The sequence below is a fragment of the Neoarius graeffei genome, chromosome 5, assembly GCF_027579695.1.
Source record: "Neoarius graeffei isolate fNeoGra1 chromosome 5, fNeoGra1.pri, whole genome shotgun sequence".
NCBI lineage: Eukaryota > Metazoa > Chordata > Actinopteri > Siluriformes > Ariidae > Neoarius > Neoarius graeffei.
The window spans coordinates 55,663,709-55,679,084 of record NC_083573.1 but is presented as its reverse complement, the minus strand read 5'-3'; the positions used below and the strand labels follow the sequence as shown (position 1 = coordinate 55,679,084).

General features: G+C 41.8%; 1 protein-coding gene and 1 long non-coding RNA gene across 3 annotated transcripts in view; one reads left to right on the top strand and one right to left on the bottom strand.

Moving 5' to 3' along the window:
* The window catches only part of ncalda (neurocalcin delta a), a 112,275-nt gene that overhangs the window by 86,102 nt on the left and 10,797 nt on the right, over positions 1 to 15,376 (bottom strand). The gene's annotated exons all lie outside the window — the stretch shown is intronic.
* On the top strand, positions 8,433 to 8,893 carry LOC132886061 (uncharacterized). The gene is made up of 3 exons (XR_009654660.1): positions 8,433 to 8,533; positions 8,619 to 8,768; positions 8,860 to 8,893. It is a non-coding gene; the product is annotated as an uncharacterized LOC132886061 (long non-coding RNA).

Genomic DNA, 15,376 nt, shown 5'->3' with positions numbered 1-15,376 from the left:
TAGAGAGCATTTGGATGATCCAGAAGAGGATTGGGAGAATGTCATATGGTCAGATGAAACCAAAATAGAACTTTTTGGTAAAAACTCAACTTGTCGTGTTTGGAGGAGAAAGAATGCTGAGTTGCATCCAAAGAACACCATACCTACTGTGAAGCATGGGGGTGGAAACATCATGCTTTGGGGCTGTTCTTCTGCAAAGGGACCAGGACGACTGATCCGTGTAAAGGAAAGAATGAATGGGGCCATGTATCATGAGATTTTGAGTGAAAACCTCCTTCCATCAGTAAGGGCATTGAAGATAAAACGTGGCTGGGTCTTTCAGCATGACCATGATCCCAAACACACCGCCCGGGCAATGAAGGAGTGGCTTCGTAAGAAGCATTTCAAGGTCCTGGAGTGGCCTAGCCAGTCTCCAGATCTCAACCCCATAGAAAATCTTTGGAGGGAGTTGAAAGTCCGTGTTGTCCAGCGACAGCCCCAAAACAATCACTGCTCTAGAGGAGATCTGCATGGAGGAATGGGCAAAAATACCAGCAACAGTGTGTGAAAACCTTGTGAAGACTTACAGTAAATGTTTGACCTCTATCATTGCCAAAAAGGGTATATAACAAAGTATTGAGATGAACTTTTGTTATTGACCAAATACTTATTTTCCACCATAATTTGCAAATTAATTCTTTAAAAATCAGACAATGTGATTTTCTGGATTTTTTTTTCTCATTTTGTCTCTCATAGTTGAAGTATACCTATGATGAAAATTACAGGCCTCTCTCATCTTTGGGCAATTCCATGTAAATGTCAACCTCACCATGCAAAAATAAAGCAACATGTAATACATCAAAACCACTCCCAGAGATATCACCTAGGCCTGTATTTTACAGATGTGAATAAGTTGAACCAATTTGTAACCAACCTAATGTGTCACTGTCAGTCTTTCTTTCTTATAATGTAAAACCCAAGCTAAAATCAACTTTGATCATGTACAATTCTATATTATTGCCACAAGCCACAGAAATGTATGCTAAAATCCACAAAACAGCAAAACAATAGCCATCCTAAATATTATTTAAGAACTTTGATAGTTTTAGCTGATATTTAGAGAGTTTTTCAAAGGGTTATGGTGGTTAAATTGCTGATTTTCTAAACATATGCCATGTCTGTTTCAGACGCGTCACATCCATAACGGAATTTCGTCACATCCATAACGCTGACTTTTCCTTCCGAAACTCTGCATGAAATATAAAATATTTTAAACAAAGATTTTTTAATATTCACCTTGGACCCCTCTATCAAATGGATATCTCCATTTCGACATTAGGTTTACGATTTCACAGAGTTTGATAAAAATGTACAGTCACCCAAGAAAAGTGATACTTTTTCTGTCACATCCATAACGCATCTTTTATTGGCATTTTCTGGCATGCCCTAGATGTACTATGGGAATTGTTCTTGTTCTATCACTTCTCCAGTATGGTACAGCCTTAAAATATGCAACACCTGTTTAAATACTGGGAGACAATAAAACATGCACTGGGTCATTTGTTGCCATTTTGAGTTCAAGTGTCACGTCCATAACGCTGGAATTGCTCCTTTTTAAGTGGGAGAACTTGCACAATTGGTGACTGACTAAATAATTTTTTGCCCCACTGTGTGTGTGTGTGTGTGTGTGTATATATATATATATATATATATATATATATATATATATATATATATATATATATATATAAATTAAAATAAGTAGAATTACCTAACAAGCTAGACGGGTTGGCTACCAGTGTAGAAAGATGAAGAAAGCTGGATTTGTTGAAAGATGAGCACAAAAGCCTTCATAAACAGGAATACATGAAGAAACGGCTCAATATGGCTTAGGCCTCTGGTCTTTTAGTGTAAAAGTGCGCTGTATATTAAAAAATAAATATATATAGCTTGTAGCGGTTTGATATTTGCAGATATTACATGTTGAAATCTGAGACATACTGTAGAATCACAAAAAAGGAAAAAAAAAAAAAAAACAGCACAAAATTTTTGGCACAAGTCAGCAAAAACAAACAAGACATTTTATGGTTATTTTGTATATGGGAACAATTTCACTTTGCCATGTCCCTGGCCAAACATTCCCAGTGCCTGAACTTCTTTAATTCTAGTTCTCTTTTGCACAAGATGCCAATTATCACCTACATAAAACAATAACAAGCCAGAAAATCATAAAGCGCTATGTTGGCCAAATCACAGCATAACAATGATCAAACGTTGATAAACGTGGTGTCTTTAAACCATCACTATTTAAATATCAAGCACCTAAATGGTCTCCGTTTAGAGGCCGCACCCCTAGACTAAGGCCCTGTCCACACGGCAACGGATTCAGGTGAATCTGATAAAATTGTTTATCGTTTCGGCCTGGCGTCCACACGGCACCGACGAAATCTTTTGAGAACGGGTTCCAGAGTGGAAAAATCTAGCAACGGCGCCGTTGCGAAGTCATCTGGATGAGTAGAACGGATTTGTTTACGATGACGTCACAACCACATGACTGTGAGTGCTTCACGCCGCGTAGAAGTGTAACGAACTCGATGCGAGTTGTCAACAAATCCTATAACTTGGTTCATGAAACGCGCTTACAAAATATTTTCACTGTGAATATTTATTGTGTAATGGTGCAAAGTGGGGCGGCACAGTGGTGTAGTGGTTAGCGCTGTCGCCTCACAGCAAGAAGGTCCTGGGTTCGAGCCCCGGGGCCGGCGAGGGCCTTTCTGTGCGGAGTTTGCATGTTCTCCCCGTGTCCGCGTGGGTTTCCTCCGGGTGCTCCGGTTTCCCCCACAGTCCAAAGACATGCAGGTTAGGTTAACTGGTGACTCTAAATTGACCGTAGGTGTGAATGTGAATGGTTGTCTGTGTCTATGTGTCAGCCCTGTGATGACCTGGCGACTTGTCCAGGGTGTACCCCGCCTTTCGCCCGTAGTCAGCTGGGATAGGCTCCAGCTTGCCTGCGACCCTGTAGAACAGGATAAAGCGGCTAGAGATAATGAGATGAGATGGTGCAAAGTGAGAGAGAGAGAGAAAAATGGCCCTTAGGGCAGAGTCTTTAGTCCAAACACTGCGGAAGTACTGAGTATAACCAAACCGCACACCACCCGTGCGCTTTCCAAAAACAAAAACAATCCCGCCAGCAAAAATAGGAAAAAAAAAAAAAAAAAGGAGCGATCTCACCTCTTCAGATGTTGGTTTAAGTCCGACAATACATTCCTCAAACAGGGCGTAGAAGAACAAAGTAATCCATCAGCGTGTAGCATTCAATTTATTCCGGACCATTAAAGAATTCTGGAGGATATCAGAATGTTGGCGTAGCGGCTTCCATCTACCCCCATTCATTCCTCTTTCCGCGTCTTTCGTTTTACGCTACTGATTAATAATCAAAACTTTATGTGGCCGATGCTACAGAAGAAGGGGTTTATGCGCATGCGTCTACTTCTTCTATTGTTCTGGTGTCTCCGATGGGACCGTCTTACAGTGCACGTAGAGGTGTGGCATGCGTATTGCATCGTTTTCAGCAAGCGTTGCGTTGCCATATGTACCTGATATTTTACTGATCCGTTGCCCATGTGGACGCGATATTTTAAAAAAATAAAAAATAAAAAAAAATAAAAAACTCATTGACTACGTTTACATGCACATCCAAATCGAGCTGCTGTCGGTAATCGAGCGGAAGGTCCCAGCAGGGGTGCCAGAGAAATCCAATCCTACATGCACAGTGTTTAAATCGAGCTATTGTTATGAGGTGCATTGTGCACCCGAGCCACAGGTGGCGCTACACGCCCCATCGTGTTGGTACACTTCCGGTTGTCGTCATGAAGAAGAGCTATTCAAGAGTATAAACAAAGTGACTACAGGCGGAAATTAGCATGCACTGCTATAACCTGGTACAGACATCTGTCCTGACCACAAGGATAATGTTTAATTTGTGCACTGTCCCTTTTAAAAATAAAATAAACTCTAAACTCTAAGAAGAGTGTTTGTACGAACAGAAGTGTTCCTAATAAAGTGGGCGGATAAGGTGAAGTGTCATGCCGACCGAGGCTGTTTTTTCGACACAATTCACAGCTATGCAACAGCTGTACAGATGTATTTGGTGATACAGTAAGTGAGCTAAATTTTAACAGTGCAAACAATGCCACAAAAAGAAAAGATTCATGCCGTTGTCATGATTCGTTGTCATGCCGACCGAGGCTGTTGTGTTTCCCTTGTGGTCTTGTCACTTCCGGAAGGGGCAGTGCTGAAGTAAGTAGCTCGAATACGTAGCTCAATAGGGTATACATGCACTAACTAGCTCGGCAGAAATCGCATAATCTAGGTCGTGTAGCTCGATTCCAAGAAATCAAGTTCGGTTCAATTTCAGCCGAATTAAGGTGTATACATGGCATTTTGAACTTCGATTTCAGTCGAGCAACGGCAGAAATTCGATTCTCTCAATGTGCATGTAAACGTAGTGATAGCCGTGTGGATGTAGCCTAAGACATGGGGAGGTGTAATAGCCTACAGCCAAGAAGACACATTCCTCCACCCTTCAAATAGATGCTCCAACATCACAAGTCCAATTGAACAAATCATTTCTATTTGCCAGCCTGAAAAGTTGCATCATGGCATGTAAGAAAAATGCAGTGTGGGATCACCACTGGGTTCAACAGCACTGCTGTCGACAATCAAACTCTAGCTGATATTTGAATATTTAATTTACACATCTGTGGCTACATCTGTAGTCTATATACTGTATATAATAGCTTCTATCAAATATGTATGTCAGTAAAGTCAGAAAGGATAAGTAGGGGAAGGGGAGAAAAGAAAAAAAAGTCAGATCTCAAACTCGCCATGAAAAATTACATTGCTCTGGAGTTTCTTATTTCCTCACTTTATTCCCCATTCCCACTTTCAGTGAAAACCACATACTTTGTTATTATACAGTAATGGTGTCCTGTGGGAATAGGAGCAAAACGGAACTGTCACTCCATTCACTTTAAATCGTACACGCTTACAGAAATCTTTTCTTATGGCTCCAGTGGGAATCCGAGCCATGAGATTTACATGTCGTGACTGGTCGTGATGTTGCAGACAATGTAAAAGCAACTGGCAATAAACTCAAAACTACTAGCAAAGACAAGATTGGCGGTCATGCTTGTATGCTTGAGTGAGTCATAAGATACAGTTGTCCCACAGGATAAGCAAAAAATGTTAAACACAGCCTTTGGTTGAACAAAACAAATGCTCACGAACAGGAAGAGAACTCTCAGAGATGTGATATAGCTCCACTTGTGCCATGTTGCTAACTAATGTCTCGGCATGGGCTTTTCACAACGGTGGACTTGTCACCTCATGAATTGTGTGTAACATCTGGTCTCGCATGGTCTGCATTCCATAGCATTCTGTTAAATACAGTCAAGTGGGAAAACACATCAGTTACAGAAGACTGAGTGGGAATGAAAATGTGTTATGTTTTTACCTCATACAATAACAGATTTCATACGTGAAAGGGGCTTTATAAATGTTTCAGATCAATCAGAGCCAGGCATCAGTGGTGTTTGGCTAAACAACCCAACCTGGAGTCGCCCCATAGAGCCAGGCAACCACAAGCTGAGAGAGCGCGAGTTGGTACACAGCAACCCTGGATGCCTTGGGGGACTAAAATGACTTGTCATTCTCTCTGAAAATACCCCTGCACTCCCAAAAATTCCTCTCGCGTCTTATGGACATATGGTGGTCTTCAGAGCCAGATGTGCCATTGTCAAGATTTGATGACTGGCAAAGTTTAAATAGGTGACTGAATAAGCATCGAACTACTGTATTACACTGCAAATCAGTTCACCTACCCATTGCTTTTAATTACTAAATTTAATTGCTATTTATTAGGTCATCAGTAGCCTGGACTAAAGGTGATAATACAGGGCTCCAGAGTGCGACCAATTTGGTCGCACGTGCACCTTACTTTCGGAGTGGTGCGCCTTAAAAAAATCTTTGGTCGCACCGGTGCGACCAGCTGCCTGAGGGAGAGGTGGGCGTGGGGGACGCGAGACTAACCTTTCCATTTTACCCCGCAAATGGGTAATGCTTGTAAGCTGCAAATATATCATAGCCACCACGTCCGTAGATCAAAACATCAACATTCGGCCGCTTGAGTAGGCTACCTGCCTTTAAAACAATGGGATCGAACGTTGCCAGACCTAACTGTTTACAGCGGTGCGCGCAGACTGTTCTGCATACTGCATAGTGCAGTGGTGCACAGGCTACGCTCGGCTTTGCTGTGATTCAGCAACAAACCGACTGATACAATTAGACAGCGACATCGTTGAGTAAATGGAAGCTCGAGATAATAAAACATCATTAAATGTTACGAGTCACGAAGCGCCACGGCATCCCACACTAACCTTGTCCAGCTCCAATGCTATGCTAGTCTCTTTCCGTCAACCACAAAAAGAACACAACCATAAAGTATTCCCAAGCCGTAATTGTGTATAATTTCAAAACAAAGGTTTCAGTATCCAGTCGAAATGGGGGCCTGTCAAAGCATTGTACGTCATTTGTTTGACCGCGGGAATTCGACCGCGGGAGTTCTCTGACTGGGATAGCTGAACACATTTCATTCATGTAGCTAAATGTTAGTCATGAACTAGTACAATGAAACGAACTATAGATAGTTTTTTTGTTCCTAGTGCAAGGGCCTCTGTGTCCGTGGAGGGACAGAAAGACAAAGATGACGAGACCACAGCAGAGACAGCAGAAACGGTAAATGAACCCGAGCTAAAGAAAAAGACGTACACGTTTCGAAGAGAATGGCTTAGTCAGTTTCCTTGGCTGAGGCATAGTAAAGAGGAGAACATTATGTTCTGCATGTATTGCAAGGAGTGCGGAAAGACCATGGCAGGCAATACTTCTTTTGTTACCGGGTGCAATACATTTCGAATTGAGACACTTAAAAAACACAGTGCATCCGCGAAACATATATCATGCCGGGATAAATGCACTGCGCAAGTTTCACCCCTTCCCGATGCTTTTCAGCGCCAGACAGCTGCTAATAGGTCAGCTGAAGAGGCTGAGATGATTGCCAAATTTAACATCGCATATAACATAGCCAGAGAGGAACTCCCGTTCACTAAGTTTCGTTCAGAAGTTATCCTTCACAAAAAAAATGGGCTGGCTATAAACCCAACATATAGCAACGACATGGCCTGCGCCCAGTTTATAGGGGTTATAGCAGACACCCTAAAGGGGAAAACGAGTGTGGAGATAGCGAGCAGCCAATATATGTCACTTCTCATTGACGGAGACACGGATGTTTCCTCGAGAGAGTGCGTCATCGTCTTTGGACGTTGCTTGCGGAGAGGGAAGCCTGTCAACCTGTTGATCGGTCACGTCGAAGTTGAACATGGACATGCGCAAGGTAAAATGCTCCCTCTAGTGGTCGTCATAATAATATAGCTAATAATCATTTTTTCATCGCAAACTCGGTATATTTACAATCAGCAATATTCTGCAACATTATATTTATCATTATAGTTATATAATAGTATAATTATTATTGTGGTGTAATATTCTACTTAAATAGGATATATTGAAAAATCAAAAGTGGATTGCATTATATTAAAAATATTGATTTCATAGACCCTAGTCATTTTTTGCCTTTATAATTTCTTCATAGGACTTTATGAAGCCTCAAAGCAGGCATTTGAAGCTCTTGGGGAGCAGTGCTGTGACTGGCTACATAAGACAGTTGCCCTGGGTGCAGATGGTGCGGCAGTAAATCTGGGAAGCAAAGGCGGCGTCATAGCCCTGATGCAGAGGGAGGCAGGGGACCACATTAGCCCTGATGCAGAGGGAGGCAGGGGACCACATATTCCACTGCATGCCTCACAGGTGAGACCAGCTTTCTCTTCAAATTAGAACTTACCCAAGGGTCATATTACTGAATCGAATTGATATGGCTACATGTGAAATTGTGCTTCTTTTCAGATTGGAATTGGCAATGTTGTCTGTGCAAAGGGAAAATCCGCTAATCGGCCAGTTGTATGACCTTCTGCATCTGATTTGGAAAACCTACCATTTCAGCCCAAAATCAATGAGGGAGCTGAGGGCCATTGGAGCTGACTTGGGGATAAGCCCTTTGATGCCCAGTGGAGTGAAGGGGACAAGGTGGCTCCCACATGTGTCTAGAGCACTGGAAACATTTCTGAAGCCAGGGCAATTCACTGCTGTATACTACCATATGGACCATTTGGCCGGGAGTGCTACCAATGCAGACATTGCAGGCCGGGCTGCAAAGGCCAGTACATATTGTCACTAAATTAGTTTAGTTTATACCCTTGAATTCGTTTAATGAAACTAGCTAATCTGTATTATACTATCGTAAAACAATAGTCACATACAGGTCAAGAAGTCAATGGAGGATTCCACTTTTGTGGCCTTTTGCCATTTTATCACTGATATATTCAGTGGAATTAGCCATTTCAGCCTCTTACTTCAAAAAGACGAGGTCATCCTACCACAAGTAAGAGATATAAGTAAACCTGAGCTGGAGATGTGTTTCTGGACATTAGCTGTGTTATTAATACCTTAATGTTAAATGTAAACAGGCAGTGTGCGGCCTTGACAAGCTGCTGATGACAACAGAGGCAATGCTTGCAAGGCCTAAGCCGGGCGGAAGACTAGCAGAGTTCTTGGCTGACCTGACACAGCAGAAGAGGCAGCGGCAGCATACACAGGAAACAACATACACATTCCAGGTATACAGATGGTTTTGTCTAGCACTTACACAGTGAACAGTGTATTTGTACAAACATTTCCAACATTTAAAACATCTGGTTTGCAACACAGACAATACCGCTCAAAGGTGAGGCATCCGAGCTGATGGGTGGACTTGCTGGCACCAAATTAAAAAAAGCAATGGGTGCAACAATTGTGTCAACGTTGAACCACCTGAAGGCCAGATTTAGCAGCATCCTAGGCAAGTGTAGTTACCACATCCTCTACAAAACTGCTGTTAATTATGCACATTGTGCATTTACTAAAATGTAGCTTTTCTTACAGTAGGGGAGCATTCCCTGGTGAGCACAACACAGGCTGTCAAGGCCTTTAATATTTTTAACCACGAATGCTGGCCTGAAATGAGAGAAGACCTTGTAGACTATGGTGCAGAGGATCTGGACTTTCTGCTCAATCACTTCTCTATAGTTCTTCAAAGGTAGATAGTGAATTACTTCGACAATGTAATATGTCTGATAATAGGTATGCTGTGAATGTGAACTGATTATCTGTGTAATTATTTTCAGAAATTCTGTTGACATAAACCAAGCCAAGGAGGAATTTCAAGGTCTCAAATTGCTGATTTCACAACTCTTCATGGACAAGACCTACCCTCAGCCTTTGGGAGATGATAGTAACAAGGGAGCCCTACTGCACTGATTTCAAGGTACATTTTATATATATAAAATTTAAGTTTGTGTCAGTTTGCTATATTAACATTGCTGAATTTAACTTCTTGGATGCATTTCCCAGAACGTCCTACACCTTGTTCAAATTATGCTGGTCCTCCCAGTCTCAGCTGCAGTGTGCGAGAGGGGGTTCTCCACGCAAAAAAGAATAAAATCTGATGCACGGGCATCCCTTCATCCATCCACAGTTGGAGACTTAATAAGAATTCGTGTAGAGGGGCCAAGTCTGGAGGACTTTGACGCGAGGGAGAGTGTGGCAGCCTGGTTCAGCCAAGGCCAAAGGGCAAGAAGGCCACATTACAAGAGTTGGTCATCTGAGGCTTGAACACACACACACACACACTTGGAGTAAAAGGTAATGTTCTTATCAATTACCATGTTTTGTTCTGTTTTACATATGCATTTGCATTGTATGCTGACATACAGCATGTCTATGACTATTAGAGAGGAGTGTTAACCTTGTCTTGTTGTTTTATTTGTGCTGTCTTAATGACGACTGTTTGTTTGCCAAATGATTTTCAAGTTATTTGTTCTCAATGTATTTTACAGAAATAAAAAAATATCTGTGAAACGCCGATGTTAAATGTAATATGTGATAGAGTTGAAAAAAAAAAAATTAGTGCACCTAACTTTTGGGCTGGTGCACCTAAAAAAAAAAAAAAAAAAAAAAGTTAGGCGCACCAGTGCAACCAGTGCAAAAAGTTAGTCTGGAGCCCTGTAATATACGAGGTAACTTTTTGGGCAGTGTTGCTGGGCAATTGCACTTTGACACTTTCCCACTGAGATTGGGCAACATAATGTCTATCTGAAAGATTTTGATCATTCTGGGCAACTTTTTAAAGATCATCAAATCAGCAGCGAATCACATGACCACCTGAGAGCTTCTGAATTTTTCAAGAAAGATGGCGGCATCTCAACAGCAGTGGAGCAAAGAGAAAGAGAGACAACTTATCTTTTTATGCCGGTAAGTTGTTGTGTGTAAACCCAAAGTGGTGAATTTACCTCATCAAATGCTTAGAAAACCAAGAGACATCCATTTTTATGCGCTCCGGTTATAATCACGACATCGATTTTTTCAGCTAAGTGTAAGCTGCCGTTAGCTAACCACCGCTCCATAGAGATTAAATGAGGTTTTAGCTAACTAGCGGCGGTTTTTGCTAACACAGTTAGCTGAAAGTTATTGCTAGCTATGAAGGGATAACGTTCGCTCTCTGGAGCAAAGTTAAAAGTGATTGACACCTCGTGATTTCCCCCCCAAGTTGTAATAGAGATTGTCTAACAAAGACATGCAGTTACATTAACATGGGGCAGCCTTGGGCTGAAGTGCCCTTGAGCAAGGTACCTAACCCCTAACTGCTCCCTGGGCGCTGTAGTATGGCTACCCACTGCTCTGGGTGGGTGCACACGCGTGTGTTCACTGCTTCAGATGGGTTAAATGCAGAGGATGAATTTCACTGTGCTTGAGTGTGCATGTGATGAATAAAACCTGCTTCTTCTTATTCAGTGTCCATCTTCACGGTGTCTGTCTCCCTGGCAATAGATTTGCTCTTATCCGATTGGTCACTGTCCTAATTAGTTGCCCTGTGTCTCACCTGGTTGCCTGTTGCTGGCAACACTGCCCAAAAAGTTGCTCCATGTATCACGTTAACAATTAGGTTCTCAAAATGAAATGAACTCACAAAAAAATATATATATATATGGCACCCCTGGTCAAAATTGCCGTTACTGTGAACAGTTAAGCAAGTTGAAGATGAAATGATCTCCAAAAGGCATAAAGATGACTCATTCCCTTAATATTTTAAGCAAAAAAATTTTTCTTCATCTTTTATATTTTCAAAATTACAAAAAAAGGAAAAGGGCCCGAAGCAAAAGTTTGGGCACCCTGCATGGTTAGTACCTAGTAACACCCCCTTTGGCAAGTATTACAGCTTGTAAACACTTTTTGCAACCAGATAATAATCTTTCAGTTCTTACCTGGGGGATTTTCACACATTCGTCCTTGCAAAAGGCTTCCAGTTCTACAAGTTTCTTGGGCTGTCTTGCATGCACTGCTCTTTTGAGATCTATCCACAGATTTTCAATGAGGTATTCCATTGTAGATTTTGAGGTGTGGTTTTGGATCATCATCTTATTGTAGGACCCATCCTCTTTTTAACTTCAACTTTTTTTTTTTACAGATGGTGTGATGTTTGCTTCCAGAATTTGAATCCATGCTTCCCTCGACCAGTGAAATGTGCCCTGTGCCACTGGCTGCAACACAACCCCAAAGCATGATCGATCCACACCCATGCTTCAGAGTTGGAGAGGTGTTCTTTTCCTGGAATTTGCCACCCTTTTTTCTCCAAACATACCTTTGCACATTGTGGCCAAAAAGTTCTATTTTTATTTCATCAGTCCACAGGACTTGCTTCCAAAATGCATCAGGCTTATTTAGATGTTCATTTGCAAACTTCAGACGCTGAATTTTGTGGCTAGGATGCAAGAAAGGTTTTCTTCTGATGACTCTCCCATGAAGGTCATATTTGTTCAGGTGTCACTGCATAGTAGAACAGCGCACCACCACTCCAGGGTCTGCTAAATCTTTCTGAAGGTCTTTTGCAGTCAAACAGGGGTTTTTATTTGCCTTTCTAGCAATCCAACGAGCAGTTCTTTCAGAAAGTTTTCTTCATCTTCCAGATCTCACCTTGATCTCCACTGTTTCTGTTAACTTCCATTTCTTAATAACATTACAATCTGAGGAAACAGCTACCTGAAAACACTTTGCTATGTTCTTGTAGCCTTCTCCTGCTTTGTGAGCATCAATTATTTTATTATTCAGAATGCGAGGGAGTTGCTTAGAGGAGCCCATGGCTGTTGATTTTAGGGACAAGTTTGAGGAGTCAGAGAATTTATACAGCTTTGAAATCTGCATCATCTGACCTTTCCTAATGAAGAATTTGAACAAGCCACAGCTCAATAAGCTAATTAAGGTCTGGAACCTTGGCAAAAGTTACCTAAGAACTCAAATGTATTAGGGTGCCCAAACTTTCACATGGCGTTTCTTTTCTTTTTTCACTCTCCAATTGTACAAAACAAAAATAATACACAAATCTTGCAGAAAACGCTGAAAAGAAATGTATCATCTTTACCTTTATGCCTTTTGGTGATCAGATCATCTTCTGCTCACTTAACTATTCACAGTAACAGACATATTCAGTAAGGGTGCCCAAACTTTTGCATTGCAAACAAACAATCTGAAAATCTTTAAGCCCATGTTAGGGGTAGAGGACACATAGTTGATGTAGGTCTTTACAAAATACATCATCTTGCCATACGCTACCTATTTTTAGTGATGAATATATGGTTGCATATGCTTAGATGCCAGTCAGAATATGGTCTAAGAACGATTCTCAGCCAGATTTACTGTAGTGTGCTGTACCACACATCTGCGCCGACTCAAAACTTGCGTACACGAGCTGAGACTTAAGGTGAAACTTGATCATAGCCTCTGCTCACGTCTACGCTGATAAATGCTGAGCTTTGGGTGGATATTACTACACGCCCAGTTTTCTGTCGTACGTTCATTTTGTAAATGAGGGCCATTATACGTCGACTCTTTCAACAGTGAGAAAAAGTGACAGAATGTTGAAGTGACAGAACAGTAATCTCAGTTAAACTCTCACTGCAGATGATGTGTCAACACAGTCACTGCAGAAAGAGAGAAAATGGGGGGAGGAAGAACGACACACACGACCAAAACACACAACTGTGTGCATGTCATTTCTGTTTACATCCAGGTCACCAATTTTCATTTGACTCAAATAATCAGGGACTTGTGGGGGTGTGCACGACACAAAAACCTTTAACTATCTCCACAATAACTCCCCAGTTTTCCCAGAGCATAATAAGTTTCATTTAATTATTTTGCATGGACAAATTATTACTGATGGTTATACATTAGGGTAAGACTCCAAGACATGATCAGAGGTGTTGTTGGAATAATCTCCAGTTTGATTTAGATAACAGCGAGAGTAATGTTAACAGCACGGTTGTTGGTAATATCTCGCTGCAGTTTAACAAGGAGAACATGTTCACTTGACTTTGCCGTCTGACCATTGGCATTAGATGTGTGCTGTGATCAAACCCAGAGCTGTGGGTAATGTTGGTCACAGCTGCCTAATTTCTGAAACAATCCATCTCAAATTATTTACTGCAGAATGATTTTAATGGTAGATTTAGTTAATCTCTGCAGGGCATCTACTGCCAATTCAATGAGATAAATTCTTCCATACAAACATCACATACAGTTTTCTATGTAATGCACACACCTAAAAAAAAAAGCTTTCTGAGTTCAATGGTCACCCCTATAAATTCCCCCCCAGCCAAACCAGTCGCATATGCATAATATTTATGTATTTAGTGAAACCCTTAAGCCAGATGGTTACCTCCTGATCTGCTGCATGGAAGTGACTAAACCTCCTTTTAGCCTTTGAAGAGAGGAGAGGGCGAGCTTCAATAATGCATTCATACACAGAGCCACTTTTGACGGTCCATCACACACGCTCCGATCCCCATCCCACTGGCCTGCTGCGGCAGGTGCACTCGCTCACCGACACACACAGACAGCAGCAGCTGAGCTCAGCCCGTGTCTCTGATCACTGCGGAGTCGAGAGACCACAAAACTGCTAACAGGTAAGTAGGTCATACAATATGTAAATGGGGGCATGTCTTCAGAGAAAACTGACAACTTGCTTGTTTTTGACAATGTCGAATTAAGTTAGCTAACCAACTGGCTGAGGGATAGCTAACTAACATGGGCTGGTAGGGTGGTACAGCGTCAGCTTACTAGCCATGATTAGTCACTGTGCTGTGTGATGTAAATTTGCAGACAAGGAAGAGAAAGTCCACAGATGTTTCTTCTTACTTTAACCCTCCTATTATCTTTGGGATCAATTTGACCCCATTCAGTGTTTAACATGAATAATTGACATTTTTTGCTTCATATTTAAGGACTTCTAATTTAATAAGGGCAACTGAGTAAACATAAAATGTATTTTATTTTTTTAAATGTCCTGTACGCATTGGTATTCTTTTGACCCCAGGCTGTTTTAGCTGTATAAAACATAAGAACATTTTGCACACATTTGTCTTAGATCATTTTGAGGTCATTATAACCTACATGCCAAGTGAACCAGCCAAATATGGTAGCAAAATATGGACAGCATATGACGCACAGTCCAGCTATGTCTGGAATATGCAGGTGCGCACTGGTAAATCTCCTGGCGACACCCCTTGGGGGATTCAGGGCACAAGGGTGGTACTAAACATGACTGAAGGACTGAATGGCCAGAACATTACATGTGAATTTTTTCACATCATATGCCCTGTATGAGGAACCGCTGAAAAGGAAGGTTACCATGTTGGGGACAGTGGGGGGAACGAGGGGGGAAAAAAACCCACAAGCTGGAGCTTCCCTCGGAGCTTCTTGGGATGAAGAACAGGACGGTACCATCCTCAACGGTCGCCTTCACTGACAGTCACTGTTGTCTCCTATTGCCCCAAGAAAAGGGGGAAAAAAAAATGTCCTGCTGATCAGAACCATGCACAAAGATGCTGTCCTGAGCACCAGAGAAGGCCGAAAACCACAAATAGTCTTGGACTACAATGAGACAAAGGGAGGGGTTGATAACCTGGACAAGGTTATAGCCACATACAGCTGCCGATGCACGACTGCCCATTGGCACCTTGGCATTTTCTTCAACTTCATTAATGTGAGCGCCTACAATGCCTTTGTAATACGGAGCGAAATAAACAAGGACTGGAACATCGCAAAACTGACTCGAAGGAGGATTTTCCTAGAGTAGCCAAGTTATGCGCTGATGAAACCTCATATCGAGAGAGGACAGTGTCTTCTAAGAGCA